This window comes from Puma concolor, chromosome C2 (assembly GCF_028749965.1).
Source record: "Puma concolor isolate L17-30 chromosome C2, mPumCon1.1.hap2, whole genome shotgun sequence".
Classification (NCBI taxonomy): domain Eukaryota; kingdom Metazoa; phylum Chordata; class Mammalia; order Carnivora; family Felidae; genus Puma; species Puma concolor.
This window is the reverse complement of record NC_141675.1, coordinates 91,285,119-91,303,634: the sequence shown is the minus strand read 5'-3', so window position 1 is coordinate 91,303,634 and position 18,516 is coordinate 91,285,119. Positions and strand designations below refer to the sequence as shown.

Genomic DNA, 18,516 nt, shown 5'->3' with positions numbered 1-18,516 from the left:
AGAGATGTTAGGGCATTCTGCTCCTTTGGGGAGAGAGGCATTATTAAAGTCACTGGGGCAGACCTGTGGATGCTGCTGTGGGGGGTGTGCGGGGAGGATCAGAGCAGGGCATCCTGCGAGGCGAGCAGCCAGCCGTGGTTCTCAGGTCTGCGGTGTGCACGCGCCCCAACCCCAGGTTTCTGATTCTGCGGTCTAGGGGGAGGCCTGAGAATCTGCATTCCTAACAAGTACTCAGGTGATGCTGATGCTGCCGGTCTGAGGACCACACAAAGAGGACCCCTGTTCCAGAACAGGCCTTCATTTTATATACGATGGACAAGCATCGATGCTTTAATGGTAGAGCCAGGTACCAACAGCCCCTTACTCGGAGCCCTGAGCTTAGTGGAATAGGAGAATGTGGAGGTGAGCTGAGGAGAGGAAAAATATCAGAGAGCTAAAATCTAACATATCCCCTCCCTCTATCCTCCACGTGTTCAGGTAGAGTCTCCAGGAACACCAGACACGTGGGTCCCACTGGAGGGTCGGAGCGGGCAACCAGGGAGGAAGTGACAGTTCCAAAGCTGGACAGGCAGACAGCAGCAGGAGGAGAAAAGGCAGGGTGGGGAGTGAACAGATTGTGGAAAGCAATTAACCGAGAGCAGAGAAGAGAGGGGCACCGAGGAGCCTCCTGCCAGCCCCGGGGGGCAGAGATTAACAAGCCCCTTTAGGACCTGGCAGTTTGGGAGCAGCCCCACTGCTTCCAGCTGTGACTTGACCCCACAACTCTGTTATCTCCCCAAAGCCTTGGGGTGGGGCCTGGAAAGCTCTGCTGGGAGAAGAGCCAAAAACCCAATTAATCTGGACCTCAAATGGGCTCCCACAGCTGTGTGAGGGCCACCATGTCTCAATCAGCCTCCATCCTTCTTCCCCCTTCTTCCTCCATCCAGCTTCCCCTTCTTCCCTGTGAGCTCCGTGAAGCTGGAGAGGGTGTCACCCGGCACCGGGCTGGCAAGCGCTCTATAAAAGTTGGATAAAGAAATGGATGTCGTAATGAATGTAGCCTCCTCTTCCCAAAGAAGCAGGCTCTGCCCTCAGTATACTTCCTCAAGAGGAGTCACATCTGCTTAAGCTTTCAGTGTAACTCCCAGGTGGGGATGGCCAGCAGGGCTCCTGTTGCTAACTGGCATGGGCAGAAGTCCCCTTCACAATGCTACATCTCTCCACATCTCTCTCCCTCCCTGCTCCACTATGGGAAAAAAGGTTTTTGCATCTGACGAGCACATGTTCTGGGAGTCTGACAGAGTCTGACCTCTACTCAGGGAACTGGGCTGGGAACCTCATGACCACCCATTCAGTTCCCAGACTCAGGCCCTGCTGTTTCCCAGCAGCCACACAGAGGCAGCTGGTGGGCCCGAGGGGGCTGTGTTAGGGATGCTGCCTAATGTCACCAGGGCTCGCTGGTACAAAGAAAGGTCCCACGTGCAGGGCTGTGCCATGACTTTCCCTTGTAAGCTGACCCCGAAACGGCCCACCAAGACCCCGGATGGGGCTTCCTGATTTGTGCCTAGTCTCACATACATAGGCGTGTGCCCTCTGTGGGAGCAACGAGGGCTTCTGTCCTTCCGAGTCACCTCTCTGTCTCTGTTCCACAGCGGAGGAGTCTCATGTAAGCCCTGGAAGTTACATAAACCCAGGCCTGGCCCTGCCCATGGGCCCTGTATTCCTATATGACCAGCCAGCCCCGAAAAAGACCAGAAAAGTAGGTGGGGACCCAGCTCCCTCTTGGGACCACAAAACTGCAAACCTCAGAGCATTATCACAACACTATAGGTTCAAAGCTGCAGATCACAGAGCTGTTTATTGCCCCAATACTCCACCTATAATGAGATTTCTCTCCCCTTCTCCAATGCCCATCAGGCTTTTCAGAGAATAACTGGCTTGCTGAGGGAGACAGGGCCAGGAAAAGGGAAGGTCAAAGGCTCCCAAAGAGTTGCTGGGGAAAACAGTCTGTGTACTTAGGTGGAGACCATGGAGACTCGGGCCTAAGGACAATGTGCTGTGGCTTAGCTGGGGTGACCAGAGAGGCCAGGCAACACTGTGCAGCCACCTCCCTCCCATCCCTGCAGTTCAGACGCTGTTTGTTTTGGGGACTGTAAACTTACCCACCAGAATCAAGCATCATTAGAAGATATAATCTGCTGAAATGGATCACAAGAGGTATTTCAAAGCTCAGCAGGCTGATTAGATGATGATTTGCTGGTTCGTGTCACCTGAAGCACCTCTCTGCTCTATTCGACAAATCAGAATTTGGCCATCATTTCTCTGCAGCATGGGGCTTTCTGTAAGTCCCTCCTCTGTGCTGGGGGTGGGAGGGTCTGCCTTCCAGCTCTGAAGACAAGTTTCAGCAGAGTAGATGGGAGGCATGGAGAAAAAGGGCTGGCACCTGCTTACTCAAGGAGGAAGGAAGGACATGCCTTAGCCAGCTTCTCTACCTGCCCCCACCCCCAGAGTCACTGTCAGATAAAAGATCCAAGGGCTTCACACACACACACACACACACACACACACACACACACACACACACACATGCATGCACCATGCTGCCTCTGCCCACATTATAGGCTCTGAAATATCTCCTCCTTTATGAAGTCCTCCTGGATTGATGAAGGGCAAGACCACCATGATCCCACAGAGATTCTGATAAACCAAGAAACTCAAGAGCCTTCTTCTCCCCTTGATTGTTCTTACTCATAAGTAATTTGCCTAGAAGGATGAAACTTAATCCAAACAAGGCACAGAATCCTTTCGATTGGTTTATCTCTTTATAAGTACGTAATAGGATGTCCATCTCACTCTGCAAGTTCCCCAAGGCAGGGCTGGCCTCCACATCATTCATTCAGTACAGGGTCCAGAAAGCTGCAACCAAGTGTGTGTGCATATATACGTGCACATGTGTGCATATTCACACTTGCCCTGGGTACAGAACCCATTCTGGCTCCCATGCCACTTTTGGCTTTTGGAAAATGTCAGGAAGAAATGGTGGTATCCTGGAGCGGGGTTTTCTTTCCCAGACCTCATCCCCCACAGAAGGGAGGCCCTACCCAGCCCCACTGACCCTCACCACTATGTTTCCACCAAGAAAATCTGGAAGTTGGTGGACACAGGGGAGGGCTAGAAGTGATTCTCCACCTAGACTGAGTGAGATCACTCAAGCCCAGACTCCAGGTGTCTGTATTCCTAGGCCAGGGATGGCAACACTTCACTTGGCCACATTGGACCCAGTCCCATGAGGCCAAAGGAGAGACTATAGAAGCCACAGCATTAACATGAACCAGCAATTCTCAACTGCTGTCATTTTGTCCCTGGGCAAAATTTGGTAACGTCTGGAGATATTTTTTGGTGTCACAAACGAAAGTGGTAGAGTCCAGGGATACTGTTAAACATCCTACAGGGCACAGGACAGTCCTTCCCCCCCCCCCCCACCAAGAATCATCCAGCCCCAAATTTCAGTGGTACCACTGCTGAGAAAACCTGCCCTAAATACACACTGCTTGCCCAGCTCTAAGCCATGATTTTGGAATCATAAGGTCAGAATTCTCAAATGAGTCAGAACCACAGTTCTCTAGCCATGCCTTGGATTTCAGATAGGCCTCAAAGGATCGAGGTATAACAGGACATAGGGTTACAGAGTTGTCCCCCAGTGATCCTCCAGAAAGATGTTCTTCAAAGGGACCTCAGAAGTCATCATGCCCAAACGCATTCACTGTATGACACTTATGCAGATATAGGCAGACTGTGCAATCACAAGGGAACAGAAAACATGATCACAGACATGTTTGGAAAGCTAGAAAGCATGCACTTGACTGTGGACTCAAAAGAGACAATCAAGGGCTCATATAGGAGTATAGGAAGTATGACTTCATCCAGCATGTGGCAGCCTCCCAGACCTCCTTATTCCCAGAGGCAGCCCACGCTGAGAACATAACCATAACCACCAAGGACAGTGCTCTTTTAGAGGGGTAGGCAGGGACCAGGGCTACCACAGAGAGCCCCAGGGTCCCAAGGCGGCATCTCCCCGGCCTTGCTGGGTCTCACTCTGCACATGTGAGGGGGAGACCTGCTGCTGTCCCATGGCCTGCCCTGGGAGTGCTGACAGCAATCTGGCCCTCAGGAGGCAGCCCACAGATCTGAGGGAGCAAGGAAAAAAACTAAAGGGCCCTCTTCAATGGCCCCAGGATGATGACGTCAGAGTGGGAAGAGGCAATAAGCCACATGGCCAGATAGGAAAAGGGGAACCTCACTGAGCCCTTCAACCAGCAGGGTTTGGGCAGCAAGAGTGCAGCTGGCCCCAAAGCCTGAAACACCTGTGAGGAGCGGGCATTTTGGGGGCAGCCTTTCCTCCACACGCTGCTTAGGTACATCTCTACCCAATCGGGAGAGGGAGCCAGTGAGAGAAGCTTCTCCTTTCAGGGACCTCTTTGTCCTAAGAAAAAACACTTGCAGCCCCAGTTGCGTGAAGCTCACCTCCACGCCCCCGCCTCAGGTTGGCCCTGCTCCCTAGATTTTCTACCTCACCCAGCTGGCACGAGGTGAGGCAAATTAATGTCTATTCTCTCTGAAAATAAAGCTGCAGAGCCAAGCCACTGTGACTCGTGCAGGGCATGGCCAATGAACATGAAAAGGGACATCTGTCCAAGTACTCACCACTAGTAGTTCAGCCGCGGACACCCAAGGCTCAAACACGGTTTAGGCAGGAGAAGCAATCCTGGGGAAGCCAGCACCGTCAGCCCAGCTGTCAGAACCCAGGCGAGCAACCACGCTCTCATGCTCCTCACCCCCAGGGCTAGCACTCACGACCCCAGCCCCAGCCTAGGAGCAGAGCCAGGGCCACAGGCACGCCCAGCTCCCAGGTCTCTGAAAGGGGCTGGGGGGGGGCTTCCTTGGGATGGTGAGGGGCCAGGGCTTGAGTCCCTGCTAGTGTTTCTCAGTCCAGGGAACCAAGGCTGCTGCCACTGCTTTCAGGAAGAAACACTTGCTGATAAATCGACCCGGGCTTCTGCTCAGGTTAGCCAGAAAACACCTCCGTCCTGTCTGGGGGCTCTGGCAGCTCAGTCTGGCCACAGGGACAGCAGGACACGATGCAGCAGCCTGCCCGAGCAGCTCTGATTGTCCCTCACACTGCTGAGCCTTGCTCCCAGCATCAGACAAAAGCACGGGAAACAGCTTGCAGCCCCAGGCGTGACACACCAATCACCAGCTCCCAGGCTGTCCTCCGGGCCACCCCACAGAGGGCTGGATCTGTCTCCTGAGTTTCCTCAAAGGCGCCTGAGGATGGTTTGGGATGATTTATCCTCATGGAGTAGACTGCTCATCCCAGAAATACTCCAACTTTGGCTGGACCGGAGAGCAGTGGTGTGATGCTTATGGAGACAGAGAAAAGAGAGACCTGCAAGAGTTTGTGTGTGCGTGTGTGTGTGTGTGTGCATGAGCGCGCGCGCGTGGGTGTGCATGTGAGCAGGAGTGTGAGAGGCAGGGTGTGTGCATCTTCCTGGGGTGTCTGTCCCTCTCTCTCCTTCTGGGTTTTGAGCCCGAGGGTGTGTGGGGGGATGGGTGGTGAGAGACACAGATTCCAGAACAGGCAGGAGACACCACTCCCCCCCCTCCCGCCCCGGAGGGTGATAATGCCACCCCTCTAGCTCCCGCCGCCTCCACAGCTGCTGCTGTCAGCAGTCAGCTTCCTCTGCCGCACACTCTCGGGTAACAACTTTGGAGGAAGCAGTGTTTCACAAAAGAGTCAGCAGCGCAATCTCTCTTTTTTCTAGCCCAAGTCATTTCCTGTCCCCATTTTGGTCATCGTCCTCCCTGCTCCCATCCCAGTGCCCACTCTCCCAAAGATGGAGAGCCCAGAAACCTTCCCCATCTTCTCCCATCACAGAGCCATATCCTTCTCCTTCACCCTCCCGGGGGTCCTGGGCTAGGAAAGGAGAAGCCAGCCACTGTGGAGCTTCCCACCAGGGGAAACAGGGAAGACAGTAAGCAGGGTGCAGGCCTTGGAATAGGATGAGTGCTTTGGAGAAAAACCACCAGGTGTGCCACCCAAGGCCTAGGTCATCGGCTTGACCATGCAAGGTGGCCACCTGGGCAGCTTGGTCTTGTGGGTAACTGCCTACGCTCGGGAGTTAGGCACAACTAGGACTTTGAAACTTATTAACTGTGTGATCTTGAGCAAGCTGCTAAATCTCTGGCATTCAGTGTCCCTACATGAAAACTGGGTGAATGCTGTGAGGGTTCAGCGAGATACGATGTATAAGGTGCCTCCCACATGCCTGGCCTGTATCAGGCCCCCAGGAAAGCCTGGAGCCTGGTTTTCTTCATCTGTGGAATCCTGAGATGGTTGTGGTGGTTCCTACAATGGGAAGGTGTCCAGGGGGCTGACTGGAGAAGAAGGCCTTGGCTCTAAAACACTAAGAGAAGCAGGTAGAAAGTGCAGAGCCAGCACATAAATCTGGAAAGGAGAGGCTAAACGGAAGCATGCTGGAAAAGTGAGTCTAGCAGAGGAGGCAGAACATAAAACAGAGCAACCGTGCTGGAGAATAGGGCCCACAGGAATTGTAGGAGACAAGCGGGCATAGTTGTTGGTGGTGGTAGAGAGCCGCCTGCCCAGAACGAATGTTGTTAGTCTGAGGTTTTCTGGAAAAGAATCCAGAGACTGAGGCAGAGAGTGGCTGGATGGGCACCAGCAATCGGAAGCCAAAACGGACAGGGGCACCTGGCTGACTCAGCTGGTGGAGCCTGAGACTCTTGATCTCAGAGCTGCGAGCTGGAGCCACATGTTGGGCGTGGAGATTACTTAGATAAACAAACAAACAAACAAATAAACCTTCTTAAAAAAAAAGAGGACAAGCCAAAATGAACAAACTGAGACCTAAATAGAAGAGAGCCAGCTCTACTGGACTCCACCAGAAAACCCTTAATAAACTCCAAGGCCCACAGGGATGGACGATAGGGGAGCCATAACCCAAGGATCTGGGCCTGGAGACAGCTCCAGGGCTGAAGATGCCATAACTGGGGGTTGATCGTGGAGGTCTTGCTTCACACCTGAAGTGATTTTGCCTGGGTCACACATTATTTACACCCGGAAGCCCCTTTTGGCAGAGGAAAAGCTAAGAGGGGCATGGCACCCAAGCTCAAGAGGTGGGCCTGACTGTTGGACAGAGAGGGGGAAATAGGAGAACTGTTAGGGTGGAGAAGTGATGTTGGCCATGAATGCTCAGACCAGCACCTTCAAAAAGGCAGCCCAGTATCATGGAGTGATGGGGGAACCAGGGGGTTTGGGCTCCAGTCCCCATTCTGCTAGCAACTGGGCCAGGCTACTGGCCTTCTCTGGCCCTCTGTATCTTCCTCTTTGAAACGAGACCAGATCTGTGGCCTTCAAACTTTCGTTGTCAGCAGCAGAATCCATTCTTTCAAATGAAATCTTATCTAGAACATCCATATCTAGATCAGATAGAAGTAGAGTTACACTGCTGGGCAGGGAGCTGGGCCCTGGGTGTTCACCCTCTGTCAGCAACTCTCAAGGTAGCTCAGAGGAAGCCCAGAGTTCCTGGAATATGAAACTACAGTACTAGCTATCTCTGGAGTCCTTTCACCTTTCCGACACCAAGGTTTTTTATTCCCAGGGGAAGTTTAGGAGACACCAGCTAGGATGGGTACCAGCTAGAGGCCCTAGTAGGAGAGGGTCCCAAGACAGGGAGCAGGCTGCCTGCCCCCCATCCCCTCAAGGAGCACCTGTTGGGGCTGCAGGCCCTGCAGGAGAGGCTACTGAAGGTGGGAGCTGTGGCTACACATGGCAGAAGGGAGGCACGCCTGGTCCCAGGCTCCAGGGTGACAAATGTACTACACGGAGAGGCCAGATGGATGCCCCTGCCCTTGGCACTGTGACTCCTCCAGGAAACACTGGGCTGCTTTTCAGACCCTGGATGGTTGCAGGCTCCCTCTCTCCCCAACTCAGCCAAATCATAAATCTAGCCTGCCAGGGGAGCTGGCCGCCCTGACCCCGGCCCTGTGCTTCCCCCGTCTTGGCCTTGCCTCATGCCAAGATGGAGATCCAGACACGAGCAGCAGAAGGAGGAACCGTGGGTGGAGCTGGGCCACATGGACTGAGGCTCCTGTCTTGGTTTGGCTTTCCAGAACTCCTTCATCCAGATTTTTTCTCTTTTTGCCTTTCGCATCCTTTCCCTCTCCTGTCTCAGATTCTGCCTTGGGCTTTTACCACGCTCCCCTCACACCAGCCTCCTCAGTCAAGAGTTTTAAGCGTGACAGAAATTGGGGAGTGCCACGACACCTCGAAGCCCCAGTCTGCCTTCTCCCTTCCCCGGGCATCTGGGAAGGAAGCTTCCTCCTGCCCTAGTCCCACTTGGGCTGTTCTCACCCAGGCAAAGGCTCCATTGCTGGAGATGCAGCCTGCCACTGGCAGCTGCCTGGATTCTCTGTCTCCCACAGGGAACACAAACAGCCTCACCAAGGGAGGGTTTTATTTCCTCCTTGGTCCACCTTTGGTTATTTCCTTCCCACTCCCTACCCCTCTCCTCTATCTACATCCCCAGGAAAGAAAAGGTTCATGAAAGGATCTTCCCTGCCTCTCTTGTCAGTGCTTTTTATTGCGAATTCAGCATGTTAATTTGTGTGGTACTTTATGGTTTGTAACCTGCATTTTTTTTTTCCTTTTTTTTTTTTTTTTTAATCCTTGTATCCCCAGCACCACGTTTCAGGTCTGGAAGCCAAGCCTGACTCGCTAGTGATGGGGTGGACACTCAACCTCTGAGCTCTGTGTGTTTCTTACTTTATCACAGCTCTCTTCTCCCCATGTCTATCTCTACCCTCCTCTCTTCTCCCCTTTCTTTCTGGTGTCTCATCTCAACCCTTCCTCTGCCCCCACTCCAAAAGACCTCCTCTAGACCACCTGAGGTCAGAGCAGGTAGGGACCTCGGGCCCATCTCCCCCCATCCCCTGGTTTACAGATGAGGAGACTGAGGCCACATTACCAGGCTCGGTCCCCAGGCCTCTTCTCCCTCTCCACCAGGGCACGTAGGTGCCTGTGGGAGGCCGAGAGGGGTAATGGATTTCTGAAGTCATCCTGATTTTATTACTTGAAGCATTTCTAGGGCAGGATGCAGACAAATGCTTGCTGGTGTGCTCCCTCCCTCCCTCCCTCCCTCTGCAGCAAAGACTGCATCTCGGCATAATGCTTGCACCCTATTTCACTCAGAAAGGAAAGGTCAAGGTCTCATGTCTCTGCAGTCAAAGTCACCAGCAGTTGACTTTGAGAAGTTTATCTACTTGCTTCCTGCCTCTACTCCCAGGGCAGGAGACCCTACCCCTCCCCACACCATACAGAGGGGTTTCTCTCCTTGCTGGGTCTCCTTATTGTCTGTCTCCCTGGGACAGAAGTCTTCCCCACCTCTATGGATCACTCTTTCTCATTCTCACTCCCTCGCTTTAGGGCATTCCCCACTTAGATACAAACTCAGGGGCTCTGCAAACACTGTCTGAGCACTGCCATGCCGGGGACTGCCATGCTGGGTTCGGTGGCATGTGTGGCTGTGCCCAGCTCTCAGCAACCATGCCACGGTCTGTCATGAACCGGGGAGCCTGCCCGGGAGCCTTCTTACCGCAGATTGGACGCCATCACCCCCCACGCCAGCCTGATCTTTCCCACCCCCACAGCCAGCCCACAAAGCCATGTCCCAGGTGGCTGTGCAGACCCTCAGCGTACTCTCAGTAGGGAGGCCAGTAGAGGTGGCCTGCCAGGCACGACAAACTAGCCAGGTAGGGCAGAAAGGACATGGGCTTTGGAATCAAGAAGCTTGAGTTGAATCCTGATTATCACTGATTAGCAACTTAACCTTACCTCGAGTGAGTCACTGCTCTCAGCCTCCATTTTTCATCCATTAAATGGGGGAGATAAAGGTTCCAAGTTTATCTATTTCACCAGGTGTAAGAGGATTAAACAAGATGATGCAGGTGAACGTGTTCTGGAAATGGATACAAGGCACTATGCAGAGCTGCCAATATTCCGCTTTATCCACACGGCTCCAAGCCTACCCTGAGAGGTGACTCGTTTTTGTTTTAGGACAGTGCCACCTAGCTTCCTCTATGTGTGGCTTTGTCCCTGACTCCTGGCCTCCCTGAGCCCCCAGGTAGGAGCCTGTAGTCCCATGCTCCCTCTTCCCAAGGGCTCCATTAAGTGAAAACAAAATCCAAGTCTCATCTACTCATTACTAGAAGTGGAGAGATTTACTTCTGAGGCCTTCATTATCACCTAATTGTGTTCCCACTAAAAACTCATTAATTAGCCATTCTAAAGCTGTCGGCACATTTAAATAGACTTATAGACTTACAAACTTTTAGAGTTGGAAGAGAACTTTGGCAAGTCCAACCTGTTCAACCCCTTTATGTTAGAAATGAAGAGGGTGAGGCCCAGAGAGGTCAAGTGACTCAACCAAGGTCACACAGCAGGCTAGTGATGGAATCAGGGCTAGAAACCCAAGCCATTGAGTTCTAGCCCAGAGACCCTTCTTCCCATTCTGCTACTTTTCTAAAGGAAAGCAATGTCACACCTCACCTTCTCTCATCTATCCTTTTCCCAAAGGAGTGATTCTAGATTGAGGTGTGACCCCAGCTGGAAGGAAATGTAAATGTGGAATTTTAAGTAGATATTTTTAAATGATGATATATGTACCTGAGGTGTAACATGCGGAAGGGCCTCATGCTTCCTGGGGGTGGGGGCAGCAGAGGCCCTCCCCTCCCTGGACAATAGCAGACACAGAGACTGGACCTACAGAGCTAGAGGCCGGTGCTGTGGAGGCCACCAGTGGCAAGTTGAATACAGATTCTTGGTCCCCAGCTGGATATCCTGCCTCAGAATCTCTGGCGTGGGGCCCAAGAATCTGCATTTTGAGTACCACTGCCTAATAGAGGTTCTAAAAAAAAAGAAAACAGTAACAAACATATACAACAACTACGGAGAGAGAAGAAAAGAGAAATACCGTGGAAGTAGACTTCTAATGAAAGGCACACAGGAACAGCCCTCTGGAATGATCGAATGGAGTGAGGGCAGTACTGGGAACAGAGTCAAGGAAGCACAGGTTCCCAAGGGCGGCTCAGGTCCAGGACCCTGGGTAACTGCCCATACCTGGAGCCAAGGTTCTCAGTCCCGGTGGCCACTGGCCCAGTTGTTTCTGAAGCAAGTGTCTGCCAGGAGCACAGTTTGGACCTGAGGCCAAGTGAGGAGCCCGGGAGGCCTGGGTAAGAATAGCGAATGCCTCTATGGCACTCGGTGTGCACGGGCTGTCCTAAGTCTTCGTATATATCAACATCAAATTCTACTTCAACTCCGTGGAGTGGGGGCACTGTTAGCACTCCACACTACAGTGAGGAACCAGGCTAGGAAACTAGTCACAGGGCCGTAAGTGGCAGAGCAGGGGCTCAGACCTGACTCCGCTGCACTGCCTCCTGCATCTGGAGAAGATCAGAAGCTCATCATTGAGCCTGGAGTGCACAGTGTTTCTCAATGAAGGAGCCTATGGCATGTTTTGAGGGCTATGCCTCCCCTGTGCCCTGCACAGACTTAGATCCCTGGCTTCTACCACCAAATGACAATAGAGTTTCTAAGTCACCCTCACAACAAAAAGAGCCCCACACTTCAAGACCCCTGTGTGGGGGGTGGGTCCAACCTAGGAGTACCACCTGAGGTGGGAATGAAGGATGGAGTAGGGAGATGCATTGGCTCCCAGAGGCTCAGCTCCCTCTGCGGGGGGCTGTGGTGGCAAAGGAGCTGGCCGAGCCATGCAGCCACGTGAGGGGTGCCCGGGAGGAGCAGGGGGAGTTTGTATCCAAGAGCCCCTCAATGCTCAGGCTACTGGGCTGCTGCAGGAGGGATAGGCAAGCGTGATGCTGGAAGGAAAAGGGAGAGAGTGAGAAGAAACCATAAATCCAGACACCAAGGCTTGAAAGGGAAACCCCAGGTCAGTCTGGGTGTGGGATTTCCTCAACTGCCTTCCGTCGACCTCAGCATCTCCTCGTGCTCTCGCGTGGTAGCACAGAGTGGCCCCGGCTCTCAGAATCTCCGAGGGCGACCGTTTCTGCAGAGGCCTGGGTAGCAGCACGAGTATTGTAGAGAAGAAGAGAGAAACAAGTCTGAGAACCCAAGCCACTGACTTTAGAGAAGAAACCATCCCCCCACCACCATTTTTTAAAGCTTGGTTGGTGGCAGGAGAAAATTCGCAAAGAGCGCTAGCAGCCCCGAATGGGCTAGGAGAGCCCTGTGTCCTTGTTTGCGAGGAACCCCTCCATCTCATCATCAGACGTGGCATCAGAGCAGCGCACACGCGGTCCTTCAATCCTTTCTCTCGTAGTATTCAAGACACCAAACCCTCAGCATGCAACTCTGCGCTTCCCACCGCTCTCCCCTTCAGAACTCCCGGGGACTAAATGCCCAGAATGAATTTGTAATGTACTGAGGAATGCATTCAGACATCATAAACTGTGTTCACACCCACTCATCCCCTTAAAAACCCAGGCTTCGTGACTCCCGAATTCAGTCTCACAGTGAGTGGCCAGGCAAGGTACTCAGAGGCAGAGGGAGTGAGCACAGATTATCCATAAAGTAGAACTCTAAGAGGCGATGACATTCCTCAGGTATTTATTGAGTAACACAGCCCTTTGAAAACTCTAAAATTCTACAGGATAAGGTAAACGCTAGGTGCTGTGCATCATACGAGAGCAATGTAAAACATAATCCTTGCCCTCCAGGAAACAAGGCATACACACAAAGCCATTTTCGAAATAATGTCAAAATAAGTGTTCTACACAACAATTTCTATTGATGCTCAGAAGCGAAGCAGAGATCGTTTCACCATAACCAAAGGCATAGGCATCAGAACAGGCTGTGCACCACACCATGGCAGGCATCGTTAGCAAGGCTCTGGCAGGAGAAGAGTTCAAGTGCAGGAAAACAAAAATAGGTTAGGTCCATGAGGCAATGGGGAGCGAGAAGGGAAGGGGTGGTGTGAGAGCATCATTTTGGGGTGGGGGCAGCAGAGGCCCTCGGCAGGCATGTTCAGGCAGGCAGGCATCATGGAAGGAGGGATGTGGTAGAGATAACTTTTCACTTTTCAATGAACCTCATGCACTGTGTACTGAAGGGGCCCTTCACAGCTTTGATATATACAGGGGAAGGCCTTCGCTGGGCAGAAGGGAACTTCAGAGTTCCCAAATGCCTTTGTGTGGATACCCATTGTGACTCGCGTCCGGAGCAAAAAACCCGCAAGTTTCACGGTTCATTTTTAGCTGCAAAACTTAGGAGAGCAGAGGGAGGCGAACTCCAGTTTCTCTTTCATTGGGGAGCGCAACCCAGTTTGAAGAGTAAGTGCCAATTAGCTAGGTGAGAAGCTCAAGCTGTGAATCTTGAAGAGCTCTAAGCTGATGGCAAATTGCAATTCTTCAGGTGGCAGTGGGAGGTAGGGTCAGTGCCATCCGGAAGCCCAGACCCGCAGATGCTGATCATTACATTATTTATGTCTCTTAGTGACCACAGGAGTACCCGTGTAGGAGAAGTCTTGTAAGAGAGGCTCCTTTTGGAGCACAGGGGTTATCTGTTCTAATAGGAAGTGCTTTAGATGCCACTTCAAAATCAAATTTGTTAAGAACCAATGATAACATTAAGCTTCATGTAAATCCCCTGAACTTTGGTTTTCTTCTCTGTAAAATGGGAATGATCCTGGCCCTGTTTCCTGAGATAAGGTCCAGGTGGTGTTTTGTATGCTGGAAAGCACTACAAAAAATTACCAGTGTTAAGAGTTTGTGGTGTGTCTTTAATATTCTAAAACCTTGATAGGTAAAGGGCAACAAGCTCATATAATTGCCAACAGGAAGGAGAATGCACCCCGCAGATACAGGCAGACTGCTGAGTTTAAGTCAATTTAACAATTTTTTGAACGTCCAGTAAGTGCAGAGCACTGTGAAAAGTACTGGGGATACAAAGATGAACAAGAAGTAGTCATTAACCACCTGGAAAAACTCAGGAAGAAACAAACTCTTCAAAATCAAAACACAAAACCACACTTCCGAGAAACCAAAACAGAGTAACGAAGTGCACATACGAAAGTCCCCAGGCCTCACCCAGAACCCACTCACTTTTATTTCATATATTGGATTTTTATCCATTGGTATGCTTTTAGCTATAAGTAACCCCAAACCCTACTCAATTCAAAGGAGCTTAAACCAAAGCAAGTATAATAATTCACATGAGAGGAGGTTTAGACATTCAACCCCCCACCAGCTCATGGTGCTTTCCAATTTCTCCGCTACGGCAGCCTCTGTAATTCCACGTCCCTCTCTGCCATCCCCAGTAGATTTTTCCCAAAGAAAGCGACTAGAGCTGTGTCTTTTCACTTATGTCTACTTGGAGAATGACTCCCCATGGCCGTCTATTACTAGTGAGGAAGAATTTTCTCAGAGATCAGGGGAGAACCTCTCTTCAAATCCCATTAGTCAAAATTGCATCATGTGTCCATTTAGGACCCAACACTAAAGAAGGAAGACAGTGTTCCCTTAAACCAATCAGGTCACCTCCTCAGGCTGAGGTCAATCTCAAATGTCATTGCTGCCACTCAGGGAGAGGGTGTGGAATGAATAATGGCAAGCTAACCACAGATTTCCTACCCAATTACAAGGACTTTAGTTATCCATTTCCCAAAACCATATAATAAATGCAAATTGAAAGTGAAGAGACATTTGCTTTAGGCAGGTACATTATGTCTAGCAAGAAGGGACATCAGTCAGCAAGAAGTATAGCTGGAAAAACTAAAAAGCAGACACAAACACTCAAAACCTCAGGGGGCCATTTGGTATAAGCAAATCGTCCCATAAGCCCCACTGAATTATAGCTCAATACATTAATTAAGGTTCCTAACATACCCGTGGGACATCAAGAAAAGGTTACATTTATGCTTGTGTGACTGTTTAAAAAGTCAGGGACGCATGTAATACATTTTACACAGAATCACAAACACAGTGGCTGACAATTTTTTTAAGTGTTGTTGCTTAAAAGGACAAATCTTAAGCTGGTTAGAAAACTTTGAAATTTGGAATGACCCAGCTCAGCTTCCCTGGAGAGCTGAGCTTTCGTGTTCAGACTCTAAGACTGTAAACAGGGTACACGGCAGGCGGCGAGATGTCACGGCTGGCCTCCTCCCAGACTCCTTCGCGCTGATGGAAATTGATTGCCCCTCATCTCCTGACTAGGTGGCTGATTACCAATGCCAAACAAATAGTAGGTATTCGAATAATGGTGTTGCTCCTCTACAACAAATATTTAGACTCTCGGCCCCGCCTAGATCTATCAAATCAGAGTCTCACGGGTGTGGCCTTAAAGTTCCCCTAGAAAAATCTGATGATCAGCCAGACCAAACCTCACACTAGCTCTCTGAGAATCCAGAATGCTCTGCAAAGAGCAAAAGCCCTACGGACGAGAGAATCAGGTCTCATGAACTCTAAGAGGCCGCTTCTTTTGTACTTTCTTGTAACAGGAAGGCCAGCATGAAACGTCAGAAACAGTGAACACTCTGGGCACTCACCCCTTACAGCTCAGCTCCCCCCACCCAACAGGAAGGCCCCAATACTACCCGACACACATCACCATCAGGTAACTCTCTCTTGCTCAAGAACCACAGCCAATCCACCTCATAGGCCCAGCTGCTCCACTCCTCCACCCCTTCCTGCCCACAGCCTTCCCCTACCAGGCCTTGCCCCCACAGCTTGACAGCTGGTCCCTCCCCAGCCAGGAATGACATCCTTTGTCTCCCATTAAATGACACCACCACTCCACAGGTTACCTTTGTAACTGACCCCCCCCCCACTCCATCCTGTCCCACTCTTCAAGACCTTATTCGTGTTATGTCCAGCCCCAGTCCCTGTCATTGCAACTGGCTGAGCGTGGGGGTGGAATAGGGACTCAGGACTCCGTGGTCACCAGAATGTGACTCTCAGACACCAAAGGGTGGTTGGCCTGAAAGTGATATGTGCTCTTTACCTTTTTCCAGGCAAGGGAGAGCACAATGTCCTGACCTCTAACACTCCAGCCAGAGAGACATGGGTCCCAGGCCAGACAGAAATAACTGCAGACAAAAAACTAAAAATAGAACTACCCTACGATCCAGCAATTGCACTACTAGGTATTTACCCAAAGGATACAAAAAATACAGATTTGAAAGTGTACATGCACCCCAATGGTTATAGGAGTATTATAAACAATAGCCAAATTATGGAAAGAGCCCAAATGTCAATCAACTGATGAATGGATAAAGAAGATGTAGTGTACATATGTGTATGTACACATATATACACACACACACAATGGAATATTACTCAGCCATCAAAAAGAATAAAATCGTGTGTCTCTCTCTCTCTCTAAAACAAAGTGGGGTGGTGCCCAGGGTTATGGGATCAAGCCCCATGTCAGGCTCTGCTCTGAGTGTGAAGCCTGCTTAAGGTTCTCTCTATCTCTTTCTCTGCCCCTCTCCCTGCTCTCTCTCTCTGTCTTAAAAAAATAAAGAATGAAATCCTGCCATTTGCAACGACATGGATGGAGCTAGAATGTATTACGCTAAGCGAAATAAGTCAATCAGAGAAAGACAAGTACCATATAATTTCACTCATATGTGGAATTTAAGTAACAAAACAGATGACCATATGGGAAGGAGGGAAAAAGAGCAGAGAGGGAAGCAAACCTAAGAAGCTCTTAACTATAGAGAACAGACTGAGGGTTGCTGGAGGGGAGGTGGGTGGGCTAGACGGGTGATGGGCATTAAGAAGGGCACTTGTGATGAGCACTGGGTGTTGTGTGTAAGTGATGAATCACTAAATTCTACTCCTGAAACCAATATTGCACTGTATGTTAACTAAAATTTAAACATTTTTTAAAAAGAATGAAATATTACTTAGCAACAAATAACAATTTACCAACACATTAAAAAAAAAAAAGTGACTGCAGACAAAAGTCACCATATCCTGTAGGCCAGCCCTCAGCTTCTTTGACACTCTGCCTCCAACTTCCCAACTCCTGTGACGTTTTGTTACCAGCCTCTGTGCAGCCAGAGATTATGGGATTGACCATTACCCGAAGGCTCTTCCAGTCCTGGCCCCACCTAGCACCACCTGTGTGACCTTGAAGGTGGCCTACAACCTCTCTGAGCCTCAGTTTCCTCTTCTGGGATGGATAATGCTTGTCTTGGTTCATCTCCCCAACTCTCATGAGGCTTAAAACACACAACAAATGTGAATGGGCTCTGTCAACCAGAAAGCACTGTTCACTCATGAAGGATCACTGTCCACTGGGCTCAGAACATCTCCAGCTGGGAAAAGTGTCTCATTCATCTTTGTGTCTCCAGTGTCTGGAGCTGGCAAATGTCTCCTGAGGGATGGCTGGGGGTGGTACATGAACGGAATGAGAAGAGGGCAATAGAGGAGGATGGGAGCGCCTGACAAGCCAGGACAGTGAAAATGAAGGAAGTCAGGGAGAGAAGAAATGCCCCCTCTTTCCTATCACCCTCCAGTCTCCAGGACCAACGATGTCCCCCAAATGGTGCTCCCCCATCATCGATTAGACAGGTTGCTTTTAAAAGTTACCCTAGTTCCAAATAGGAATAGAAAAAGATGTTATTAGAGCTTTTCCATGCTAATTGAAATAAAATGTCAAACACACCCAACCTTTAAAGCGAACGGAAAATCCCTTTTTGTTAATAACCCTCCACAGTGCTTGCTTGCCTTGGCTGGTACCACAGAGCACTGAGATTGGGAACTGGGGGGCCTGGAAGCTTGGGGTGGGTACCTGGAGGACAAAGTCTTGCCTTAACTCCATGTTGCTTTGTTTTTCTGGAGGAAGAGGCAATCCAGAGGCTGAGGGAGCCAGGACGGCAATTGGATAATTTAAGTAAAGGGAGGAATTGTTTCTGCACACTGAGCAGCTCCAGTCCTGGAAACCCACAGGACAATTCTTACCACCACCCCATCAGCTCTGCTCCACACATATACCCTACCACCACCACCCCCTTTCTTGGAACAGAAACACAACCCCTTAGAAGATAAAAAGCACAGCTGCTTTTCAGCACACACAATCCCTCCCACTACAATCTCTACCACATTGTCAATATTCTTGCCTCCCTTTGCATCCCCAAGCCTCAATTGTAATGGAACAATTGGGATAAGCTGTAAAGGAGAAGCCCTTCCCAACCCAGAAAAGCATGAGGAATCAGAAGGTGGTAATTTGGGGACATAAAAGAACACTCCCACAATGTTATCCTTGCCCTCTGAGCACATGGGGCAAACTGGCAAACCAGAATGCCCTCCTGGGCACATCCCTGCCACACATACTTGCACACTTACACACACACACGCGTCCTGTTCTCACCCCCTTCCATCCTCCCCACTCAGTGTTAGTGTTGGACAGAGCCTTGCTCCCAGGAGCAGAGGGTGGGC

General features: G+C 50.6%; 1 protein-coding gene across 3 annotated transcripts in view; it reads right to left on the bottom strand.

Moving 5' to 3' along the window:
• SEMA5B (semaphorin 5B) overlaps nucleotides 1–18,516 on the bottom strand; it is a 118,660-nt gene that overhangs the window by 78,060 nt on the left and 22,084 nt on the right. The window contains exon 1 of one of the 3 annotated variants that reach the window (XM_086675243.1): nucleotides 4,684–5,248. The exons of the other annotated variants lie outside the window; for them this stretch is intronic. The gene's annotated coding sequence lies outside the window, so the exon portion shown is untranslated. Of the gene's footprint in view, nucleotides 1–4,683; nucleotides 5,249–18,516 lie in introns of those variants that run through there. 3 annotated transcript variants of the gene reach the window in all.